Source organism: Macrotis lagotis, chromosome 1 (genome assembly GCF_037893015.1).
Source record: "Macrotis lagotis isolate mMagLag1 chromosome 1, bilby.v1.9.chrom.fasta, whole genome shotgun sequence".
NCBI classification, from domain to species: Eukaryota; Metazoa; Chordata; class Mammalia; order Peramelemorphia; family Peramelidae; genus Macrotis; species Macrotis lagotis.
Window position 1 is genome coordinate 539,694,569 of NC_133658.1, and position 12,081 is coordinate 539,706,649.

Below are 12,081 nucleotides of genomic sequence, written 5' to 3' on the forward strand. Positions count from 1 at the left end.
ATTTCATTTTAATTTTTTCACTTACATGTAAAGTTAATTTCCACATTAATTTTTTGTAAGATTTTGAGTTCCACATTTTTCCTCCCTCCCCCCCTCCCCAAGACAATCAGATATAGGTTATACATGTACCACCATGGTAAATGTATTTCAATATTAGTCATGTTATGAAAGAAGAGTCAGAAGAAAAGGGGAACAAATCATGTATTTATTTTTAATTGTGAAGTCACCCAAAACATATTTCCATATTAACCTTGTTGAAAAGAAAACAGACCAAAAAAAAGAGAAGACTAGAAAAAGTATGCTTCAATATGCATTCTAAGGACAGCTAGGTAATGCAGTGGATAGAGCCCGGCCCTGGAGTCAGGAGGACCTGAGTTTAAATCTGGCCTCAGACACTTAATTATCCAGCTGTGAGACCATGGCAAGTCACTTAACCTCATTGTGCAGCAAAAAAAAAACAAAAAAAAAACTGGAATAACCAAGCAGTACAAAAATTGACCTTCTCCTTAGTTTTGTTCTAGCTCTGCTTCTGTTATGAGACCAGAATTGTCATCTTCAAGCTAAACACATACATAAATACACATATATTTACATATATATACATATCTATTTGTTTTGTTCTAAGCTTGATCACAAGTGTTCTATTTCTTTTCAATTTTACTGTATGTTGCTTTGTTTAATGCCTTAAGATATTTTTTTCAGATGTACTGAGGGGAAAAAAAAGAGATGTATTTAGGAGAGTTGAGCTCCTCTATAAGCTTTCTTATCACCACTTTAACCAGAAGTCCTGAATTCTTGTTTTCTAAGTGACAAAATGAAATTTAGAAAGGTTAGGTGACTTGCCAAATATCACAGAAGATAATAAGTTTTGGATATGGGATGGTAAGGGTGGTCTTTATAGCAACCTCAAGTTTATTTCTCTTTTTGTTCAGTCATTTTCAATTGTGTCCAATTCTTCATGACCCATTTGGATTTTTCTTTGTAAAGATACCAGAGTGGTTTACCATTTCCTTCTCCAGCTCATTTTACAAATGAGGAAATTGAATCAAACAGGGTTAAGTGACTTGCCCACTTGTCACACAGCTAATTCTGAGGCCATATAAGAGGATGAATCTTGTTGATTCCAGGTCCAGTATTCTATCCACTGTTCCACCTAGCTGCCCCCATCTCTTCTTAGGAGCACTTTAGTGTAAATGTGGTTGAAGACTTTTATCTGTTTTCTGATGTAAGAAGTAGGATTGATTCACTAGAGAGAGGAGGAGATTATGTTGTTACAGGTTCCTGTGAGGTCTTCTTTGTTTAGAATTTTCTGTGGAATGAAATAAAATGTGGCTGTATCCAAAATGCATTGTTATCTTATGTACTTACATGGAAACTAAGAACTCTTTTACTCATATTTGTGGAGACCTATATAGGAGCTAAATCCTGAGATTTCCGAGAATATCTGGGTACAGGCAAATCAAATCAAAGAGTAATTTTAGAGAGGTATATAAAATTGATGCAGCAAAGAGTTTGGAGGGCAGAAGCCGAGGGATGCAGATGAATGAATAGTAAATTCTAGAAAGGTCAAACTCTGGAGTAAAATAAATCAGATGGTTTGGGTTATTTTTATTCAGTTTTGTTTAGTTTAGTTTTGTTTTCAGAGAATCCCTATGTGATCCTTGAGTAGTAGGCCTGTTCTACACTTCCTTGTTTCTCCATATGAAAGGATTATGCCACTTCCTTCTTTTTCTCACCTTTGGTTCTAAGTATTTTAATATTAATAGGAAATGTCATTACTAAAACTCTCATTTATAGAGATATTGCAGTTGTTCAAGTTGTTAAACCAACACATATAATTGATTTTGCTGTGGTTCAAATTCCAATGGTCAAAAACATCTTTTCTTTATTTCAGTTGCCAAATTTGCAATACAGTGCAAATGTTTTCTGTATAAATGAATTCTAACTTTGCAGCCAAAAAAGGAAAAAAGTCTGTGATCATTTATGATGCTTTGCTTCCTCATCAAAGTATAAAGAACCAGGTTAGATTTACTTCTACAGTCTACCATTGAGACTGACATTCTCTAGACAGTATAATTAAAATATGCCCAGTACTCTGCAGGTAACCCATTTATTTCAAATGATATTTGCTGCACATGAAGACTTTAGATGATCCCTCATTTGACTGTAATGGGTTTTGATCTGTGGCAAGAAAACACTTCAAAGGAAAGAGAGATTTTTTATTATGATTGGTACTAAAGTTGTTATTCTCTTAGAGAAATATGCTAGTTGAAGCAAATAGCTCACTGCTTTAACATAGAGACTTTGTTCTTGGGTGATAGTTAAGAATAGGGATGCTGTTTTTCTTTTTCAGCACATGGAACTTATCCTAGAGAAAACCATTGAAGTGTTGATTTAAAACCAGAGATTCATTACATAGGCATAGGACTGTTCTGTTTAACAAAAAAAAAAAGTCAAACAGGGATGGATTACAGTTTGGCCTAGAAAAAACAATACTGAATACCACCCTTTCCTCTGTTCCTGGATCTCCTTACAGTTTTTTCAAAACAAAAAATAAATAAATGAAAGCCAGTCTTTTTCATAGATCATATTTTTGAATCTTGCCTTGATAGATTTCCCTACTTCTTTCACTTGGCACAAATAGTCCCATGGCTCTTTGTATTATTGTTTTAATGCTTTACTCTATTATCCAATAACCAGTAAATGTTAGGATCCAGGAAATTGTTGATTCCTATTTTTTTTAAATAGGAAAATAGACCAGTATCTACTCTCAGACATTTTTGGGCACATCCCAAATATAATTCCAATCTAATCCAATAAACATTTATTAGTCACCTACTATGAGTTTTGCTGGGTACTGGGGATATAATTAATAAAAAGAAAGACAGTTCCTACCCTCAAAGACCTTACAATCTAATGGGGGTGGGGACAGATAGACAAAGGAGGCAGAAAATCAGGTGTAGAGTTGAAAAGGGGCAAAGCAGACTATGCTATGGAATAGATTGAAAAGTCCAGAATCTCTGGTCTTTGTAAAAGAATGTGGGTGGAGTTCCATATACCACCCTTCAGCCCTCAACTGCTAAAGTCTTGGTGGAGCTTCATGTTTGTATTTTAATATTGGCAAATATATGCACTTCATTAGAAATTTTATCTTTCTCAAACTGGAATTATATCCAAAGGGCAATAAAAACAGTGCCTACTTTTTGATCCTGCAATACTACTACTGGGTTTGTATCCTGAAGAGATCATGAAAAAGAGTAAAAATCCTACATGTACAAAAATATCCATAGAAGTTCTGTTTGTAGTGGCAAAGAATTAGAAATCGAGGGGATATCCATCAATTGGGGAATGGTTGAACAAATTGTGGTATATCTTTGTGATGGAACACTAAAATTCTGTAAGAAATAAAGAGGGATAGGATTTCAGAAAAGCCTGGAAAGACTTGCATGAATTGATATTGAGTCAGATGAGCAGAACCAAAAGAACATTGTACACCCTAATAGCAACATGGGGGTGATGTTTTAACCTTAATGGACTTGCTCATTCTATCAGTGCAATAATCAGGCACAATTTTAGGGAATCTGGAATAGAGAATACCATCTGTAGACAGAGAAGTAACTGTGGTGTTTAAATGAAGACCAAACATTATTATCTTCCATTTTTAAAAGTTGTCATATATTACATAATTTTGCTATCTCTAATGTTTTCTTTCTTCCTTTTGGATCTGTTTCTTCTCTCAACACATTCAATTTTAATCTATGCATACATCATGGAAGCAAATAAAGATTATGGGGCAGCTAGGTGGCACAGTGGATAGAGTAATGGCCCTGGAATCAGGAGGACCTGAGTTCAAATCCTACCTCAGACACTTAATAATTACTTAACTGTGTAACCTTGGGCAAAATCACTTAACCCCATTGCCTTGCAAAAAAACAAAATAATTTTTTAAAAAAAGATTATATTAAATTGCCTTCTGTTGTGGGGGAGGGGAGGAAAAATGTAAAATTCATGCAAAAAAAATGATTGGTAGAAACTACCATTATGTATAATTGGAAAACAAATAAAAGATATAACTAAAAAAAGAAATAAATTTTATCTCTCAATGAATTTAAACATGGTTCTGTTTTTTCTTGAAATGTACCACAGATTTTAATTGGTCCTATCTCTGCATATCTGTACAACATTAAAACATACTGAAGGACAAAATTATCTTTTTCTTTTCTTTAAGTTAACAAACACAATGTGAGATGTTCAAGTTAATTCATAAAATAGCTAATTCATAAATAGTATTTTTAACTAATAATAGTAATATTTTATATTATTCATTTTATATATATATATGCATATATATATATATATATATATATATATATATATATATAATGTTCAGCTTTTTCAGTCATGTCTGACTCTTGGTGATCTCATTTGGGGTTTTCTTGGTAAAGACACTGGAGAGTCTTTTGTTGTTTCCTTTTACAGTACATTTGACCAATGAGGAAACTGAGGCAAACAGGACTAAATGACTTGGACAGGGTCACACAGCAAGTGTCTGAGGTCAGATTTAAACTCAGAAAGATGAGTCTTTCTAACTCCAAGTCTAGCACTCTATCCACTGCACATTCTAGATACCCTTATAAATTATTATAATTCTCCACAATGCAAGATATCTCCATGGACAAATTAAATTTACTTTAATGTACAATGATATTTCAATGCTTATTTGGTCTGTAATCTCATCAATATAAGGAGTCCCTCTCAGTCTTGCAGATTCTTCTCAACCTCTTGTCCATATCCTTCAATACGTCTTCTATAGGGGGGCAGTTGACCCAGTGCATTAGGGGCCCTCCCCTAGATCTCTTGGCATCCAAGGGTCCCCTACCAGTGAAGCAAACATGAAGTCTTTCCTTCCATCTTCTTTCTCTGTGACCCCTTCTTTTCCTATCTTGTATCACTTTGTCATGATCTTTTATTCAGCTTCACATTGTCATTTACAGTTCATTGTGATATTCTGCTGCTTGATTATATCCACAGGGCATTTCTCCATTGTAATTTCACCTAGGTAGCTAAATGGATTGAGAATCAGGAAGACTGGACCTGAGTTCAAATTCAGATTAAGACACTGGACCTGTCTCAGTTTCCTCAACTAGAAAACAGAGATAATAATAATAATAATAATAATAATAATAATAATAATAATAGCATTTACCTCACAAGGTTATTGAAAGATCAACAGAGATAACATTTCCAAAGTACTTAACACTGTTCTTGGGACATAGAAGGAACTTAATAATACTTCTTTCTTAAAAATATTCATGGAGGGGGGGGCAGAGCCAAGATGGCGACAAGAGAGCAATGTCTCTTAGAACCTCTCTCATAAAACTTCCAAACTAAGGACTCTAACTAAACTTTCCAGAGACAGAACCCACAGAGGGACCCAAGGAGGCAGTTCTCCTACTCAAGGTAACCTGGAAAAGAGCAGAAAGGCTCTGCTCCCCAGGGTCAGAGGGGCAACCCACCAGAGGGGTGGTCCACCAGAGCCAAAGAACTTCAGCCTCCTGGAGGCAGCCCCAGGGCGCTGGGAGCTGCGGCTCACAGCAGCAGGGGAGTCTCCTGAGCTACACCCCGGGGAGCACCAGCACAAAGTGGGGGAACGACAGGGACCTCTTCCAGAGAGGGCATGTGAAGCCCAGCCCTCAGGACACACAGCTAGCAGTGTGGTCTTTCCACAGCCCAGATCCAGGAAACAGAAGCAGGTGGAGCTGGTAAGCAGGAGCCCCCAGGGCATGAGCCCATTGAACCCTGAAGAGAGAGAGAGAGACTACAGAGCTCTGTCCTCTGGCTCTGGAACAGGACTCTGAGGCTCTGACCACATTCAGATCCTGATCGCAGTCTAGCCCCCCCCTAAAGAACAGCAGGGCCCCCCCCACCTCAGCCCTGTGGCAGATGGGGGCGCATATGGTCAGTCACAGACCAGGAGGGAGGACAGAGCCTCACACACTGAGATCCTTGTGGGAGTGTCCCAAAAGCTCAGGAAGCACCCCAAAACCAGGCTCAGGATGGGAAAATGAGCAAGCAGAGAAACAAGAGGAACACCATTGAGAAATATTTTGCATTTGAGCCCAGGAAGAATCAAAACACTCAATCTGAAGATGAGGAAGCACAAGCTCCTGCATCTAAAGACTCCAAGAAAAACAGAAATTGGGCTCAGGCTACGACAGAGCTCAAAAAAGACTTTGAAAATCAAATGAGGGAGTTAGAAGAAAAACTGGGAAAAGAAATGAGAGAGATGCAGGAAAAACATGAAAATGAACTGAATAGCCTAGTCAAGGAAATCCAAAAAAATATGGATAAAACAGTTCAAAAAGTTATTGAGGAGAAGAATGCTTTAAAAAGCAAAATTGGCCAGATGGGAAAAGAGATAAGAAAACTCTCTGAGGAGAACAAATCCTTCAGACAAAGAATGGAACTCAGGGAGATTGATGAATCTATGAGAAACCAGAATTCATTACTTCAAAACTCAAAAAAATGAAAAATTAGAAGAAAATGTGAAATGTCTCATTGAAAAAACAACTGATATGGAAAACAGACTTAGGAAAGATATTTAAAAATTATTGGAATACCTGAAAGTCAGCCTTGACACCATTTTCAAAGAATTACTACAGGAAAATTGCCCCGATATTCTAGAAGCAGAGGGAAAAATAGAAATGGAGAGAATCCACTGATCCCCGGGAGAAATGGATCCCAAAAAACCAACCCCTAGGAATATTATAGGCAAGTTCCAGAACTCCCAAGTCAAAGAGAAAATATTACAAGCAGCCAGAAGGACACAGTTCAAATATCATGGAGCTGCAGTCAGGATCACACAGGACTTAGCAGCAACTACATTGGAAGCTCGTAGGGCTTGGAATATAATATACCGGAAGGCAAAAGAGCTTAGAATGCAACTGAGAATCAACTACCCAGCAAGGCTGAATGTCCTCTTCCAGGGAAAAAGATGGACTTTCAATGAACCAGGGGAATTTCAAATGTTCCTGTTGGAATGGCCAGAGCTGAACAGAAGGTTTGATCTTCAGATACAGGACTCAGGTGAAGCATAGAGATTGGAGAAGGGGAAAATATGAGGGACTTAATGATGATGAGCTGCATGTATTCCTGCATAGAAAAATGACACTGATAATACTCACATGAACCTTCTCAGTTAATAGAGCAGGTAGAGGGAGCTTTTATAGTTGAAGCACAGGAGAAAGCTGAATTTGAAGATAAAATATGGTATAAAAATGGAGTCAATAGAAAAAAAGGGAAATGTAATGGGAGAAAGAAAAAGGAGAGGGGGGATAGACCAAGATATTTCATATAATAAGATTTTTTTATTACAATGAACTATTGCAATGATATGGAAGGGGGGAGGCAAGGGGGAATGAGGGAACCTTTGCTCTCATCAGAGGTGACTAGGAGAGGAAACAGCATATATACTCAATGGGGTATAGGCATCTGGAATAAGAAGGGCTTGGAATCAAGAAAATCTGAATTAAAATCTAGCCTCTGATACCTACTAACTGTATGACCCTGGCTAAGTCACTTAACTTCTGCCTCAATTTCCTCACCTGTAAAAATGGTAATAACACCTCCCTTTCAGAGTTGCTGTGAGGATCAAATAAAAAAATGGGTAAAGAGTAGTGCAATGCATACTAAATATTTGAGTACAATGCATGAAAATATTTGAGAGCATTTAATAAATGCTTATTTTTAGGCTTTCTTCCTTATTATGGCAGGTGGGTAGATCTAAGAAGCCAAAGCAAAACCAAACCAAACCTTCCTACTTAATAAATTTTAAAGAGACAATTACCCTTTTCCCTATTTTGCATTCTCCAGAACATGTGTTATGGATCTCCCTGAGACTTCCCATTCCAAAAGTTAGGGTAGCTACTCCTACATGACCACAGGCATGGCCAGCCTAGGTAAGGCAGAGCCTAGACAATGAAGTCATGACAGCTGATTTGGTTTATGTTTAGATAGTTGAATAAATAAATAAATAATGGTATACATTTCTGGTAGTAGAGATAAGTTCATGAGATTTGGAAGCTCCTGGGTTCTTTAGTCAGAGTTGATTAACAGCAAGAGTATTTTTCTGTAACTCTGCTAGAATATGTTTGCAGTGAAAGAATTGTTTAGAATAGACCATACAGGGTTGAATGCTTGATATTTCGCATGAGATATTGGTCTTTGCCTAGTTTCTGCCAAACTGCTTTCTAGGTTTACTGAGTGATTTTTGTCAGACATTGGAGTCATTGAATTCTGACTCCAAAAGCTTGGATCTTGGGTTTATCAAACTAGATTATGATGGTCATTTACTACTGTATATTAAGTACCTTTTTTCCTACCTAGTACCAGATAGTTTTGAGTATTATATTACTACATAAAGTCGCTTTTAAATATTTTGATATCTTTATATCAATATAATAGTCTTCTTTGAAATCCTATGTATTTTATTATATGCATTTGAAAATATTATTCTAAGAAAAGCATCCAAGGATTTCATGAAACTGTCTAAGAGGGGGCCCATGACACAAAAAGCTTTAATTCATATTCATTAATTTGTGAATGCTGCTATTAACAATATATGTGATAGTATTTATTATACACCAAATAATTAAAGTATTAATTTTACCCATCCATTTCCTAGTTTAATATTTCTAGTTATATGCCCTTCTGCTATTAGTATAAACTAGAAAAATCCATAAATAAAAGTTGGTTTATTAAGTTAATTAGAAAAAATGTATGAGCTAATGTGTTGAGGGGTTGGAAATAACTTTTTGACTTTGCTGCTGCTTTATGATTTTTCAGATAGACATATAAGGCAAACATCAACATAGAACCCTTAGTCTAAGAAATTTTAAAAATCTTTGAATAGACATTTTGTATGTATTATGGAATGCTTGGGCTTTTTCTAGCTTCACATTATGATGCAGAAAAAAAGTAGCTTTTCAGAGGTTGGGGGTGAGGATGGCAATACTCTTAGATGATTCAACAGGAAATGATTTTCAAAGGGTAGAGTTTATGTTCAAATTTCGCACTTAGGGAGCTTCTTCATTTGTGTGATGATCAATTTAAAATTTTACTTCTCCAAAAATGTAGAATGTTTCACTTAAAGAAAAAGGATTTTGACATGGTAAATAAAAAACTTTAAAACTCAAAAATATAGACTTTAAAAAAATATCTTGTTATTAACTTAACAATCTCCACAAATATAAAAAGGAAAAAGTCTCAAATAAAAGCAATATTTTTCAAAATAATAAGAAAAGTAGCTTGTTTATTCAATATCCCTTCTTGATCTTGCATCCATCGCTATACTTGCTGTTTTTAATGGGAGTTATAGTTAAGGTGTTTTTTTTCACTATTTACTATACATTTCTATCATTCCTTGTATTCTCCATATTTGTTACTTTTAATATGCTTTTTTTTAAGGCTTTTCTGTTTTTTGCAAGGCAATGGGATTAAGTGGCTTGCCCAAGGTCACACATCTAGGTAATTATTAAGTGTCTGAGGTAGGATTTGAACTCAGGTACTCGTGACTCCAGGCCACTGCTCTATCCACTGTGCCAACTAGCCCCATATTTGTTACTTTTTTCTATTTTTTTTTTTTTTAGGTTTTTGCAAGGCAAACAGGGTGAAGTGGCTTGCCCAAGGCCACACAGCTAGGTAATTACTAAGTGTCTGAGACTGGATTTGAACCCAGGTACTCTTGACTCCAGGGCCAGTGCTTTATCCACTATGCCACCTAGCCGCCCCCCATATTTGTTACTTTTTATGGTAAAATTAGATCCTGTTACATAAATGCTGCAACTTATATGAACATTCCTGAATCACCTGATATGTTATTTTCAGTTTTTCATTATTTCAAATGTAAGTTGTTATGAAAATTAAAAAATCTTTCCTCCTCTTTAATAAAATAAAATCCTTTAAGAACTTGTACTATTCATTTACAAAATAGAAGACATGAACTCCCTCCCTGATTTAAATCTATGATTCTATGATCTTAATTTTTCTCTGATATAATAAATATATTATTTAATTTCTATTTTTTGAAAATTTTTTTAATGTTAGGATCATTAATAGGAGCTTATTGGTACTTGGCATGAAAATGTGGATCCATCTAATTTTCCCAACTTTTTATTTGATAATGACCCTGTATCCTATGATTGTATAATCTTGAATTTACAAAAGCAGTGTTTTTTTCCCAGAAATTTGAATTCTATTTCTAGATTCTCTTTCCTGGCTCAAAGACATATTGTTCAGTGTTTTATCCTTTACCAAATAGTTTATATTCAGACATCATCAATAAAGCATGTTTGTTTTGTTTGATTTTGTTTTTCTATAATTATGTTTTATAAGAAACAACTTCAATGGAGGAGAGGGGGAGATTAGACAGAGCATCAGTAAAACATTTAAAGAATACATTTTTATTTAGTAAAAATTTTTGTATATTTAGTAAAATTAATGTTAAAAATATTCCTTGTTCTTTCATAACATGACTAATATGTAACTATGTTAAACATGATTGTACATGTATAACCTATATCAGATTACTTGTTATCATGGGGAGTAAAGAGAGGAGGAAGATAGAAAAATGTGGAACTCAAAAACTTTAAAAAATGAATGTTGAAACTATCTTTGTATGTAACTGAAAAAATAAAATAACATTAAAAAAGCACTCCTTGTTTCTTTATCCTAAATGACTGTCTGTCCTAGGTTTAGGAGAAAAGTACATTGTAATTTATCATAAGGTTTAGTCTCAAAGGAATTTTGAGAGACTTCAAAGAATCTTTTTCCTTAAAAGGGAAGGAATAATATTGCCGCAGAGGTTGCAACATACTATCAGTCTCAGTCACAGGAAAAGTCATTATTTCCAGCAGCAGGCAAAGATCTTCCTTGGCTAATATAAACACTTCAACTTTATTCTAAGAATGGGAAAAAATTGTTAGAAATCCTAGTCTCTTGACTTCATCAGACCAACAATGCAGCCTTGGGTATTTCCAACATGAAGAAATTACATTAGGAGATGAAATTCTGTGGGTTAAGATTGAACATATTGCCTTGCCAGATTCTTGCAAGAAGACAAGAGGTTTGTAACTGGACTGGATGGAGGAGAAATTGTGAACAAAATGCATCCATAAACTGAGTGAAGGTACAAGAGTTGCATAAATAGCTGAAGCTCAAGGGAGGTTTTTCTTTTGGTTTAGGAAACTGGGAGCAAGTAGAAGTGATTCAGAAACAAGTGGCATAAGGTGGCAATTGAAGCCTTTATTTCAAGCCCTAACCATTTGGCCCATATCTGGAGATAGGTTTAACCCTCCCCATTATCTTCAAAAACTAACACAAATGGTAATATTCTGACTTCTTCCCCCCCCCCCACTTTATTTTCTCCCAATAGGAAAGTATATATAAAAAATCCAAAATGTTCTCATTCCTTAAAGTAATGTTTATAACTTTTATTTAATGTTTGAATGTTTCTGCCCATGTAAATAGCTCATAACTGATTCAGTTTTATTTTATTTTTTAGATTTTTGCAAGGCAAATGGGGTTAAGTGGCTTGCCCAAGGCCACACAGCTAGATAATTATTAAGTGTCTGAGGCCAGATTTGAACCCAGGTACTCCTGACTCCAGGGCTGGTGCTTTATCCACTGCACCACCTAGCCACCCCGATACTTTTGCTTTTGTGAGTAATATGGTATAACCTAGTTTTGTGTACCAATTTTATTGCTCTTATTTGGGTATTAAATGAATTTAATATTAAGCTACCTTTTGATTTAGTTTTTTATATACTCAAAATGTTCATTAGGATCTGTCACTTTATACAACAAAATATGGTGTTAGAGATGGTTTGTTTAACAGGTTGTTAATTTATTTGAATCCCTCCACTAGAACACCAACCTTAGAATCAGGAGGACCTGAGATCAAATCCAGCCTCAGACCCTTAATACTCACTTAGCTGTGTTACCATTGCCTTGCAAAAACAAAAGCAAACAAAAAAAGAGCTACTACAAATATTCTCGTTCATGTGTGTCCATTCCCCCTTTTAA